Genomic DNA, 632 nt, shown 5'->3' with positions numbered 1-632 from the left:
CTTACGGGTTTGAAACGACATGAGGGTGAGTAATTAATGACAGAATTTTTGGGTGAACTAACCCTTTAAAAAAAACTAACACTAGCTTCTCTAATCTTTTTATTTTTATCTTTTTTTTTTATTATACAATTAAAAGCAAAAAAAAAGGCATCTAACACTAGCTTGCTATATTCTTTTTCTATTCTATCTGTTTTCTTTTTATTTACATTTAGTAATTTTGCAGACGCTTTTATCCAAAGTGACTTACAATTGGGGAATACATAAAGCGATCATTCTTCTTAAAGGGGTTTGCTTCCATTGTCCTCATTTGTAAGTCGCTTTGGATAAAAGCATCTGCTAAATGACTAAATGTAAATGTAATATATGGCTTCCAAGGTCACCGGTGACAGATGCTTTACTGTTGAAGCTGTGCTACTCTGTCCTGGTTTTGTGTAGGTGTAAAAACATCTAGGCTCATAAGTCTTAAAGGGGTCATATGATGCTGCTAAAAAGAACATTATTTTGTGTATTTGGTGTAATGAAATGTGTTTATGCGGTTTAAAGCAAAAAAAACAAAAACATTATTTACCACATACTGTACATTATTGTTTCTCCTCTATGCCCTGCCTTTCTGAAACACATCGATTTTTACA

This window comes from Sinocyclocheilus anshuiensis, unplaced genomic scaffold (assembly GCF_001515605.1).
Source record: "Sinocyclocheilus anshuiensis isolate Anshui unplaced genomic scaffold, SAMN03320099.WGS_v1.1 scaffold426, whole genome shotgun sequence".
Taxonomy (NCBI): Eukaryota; Metazoa; Chordata; class Actinopteri; order Cypriniformes; family Cyprinidae; genus Sinocyclocheilus; species Sinocyclocheilus anshuiensis.
Note: the sequence above shows the minus strand (reverse complement) of the source record.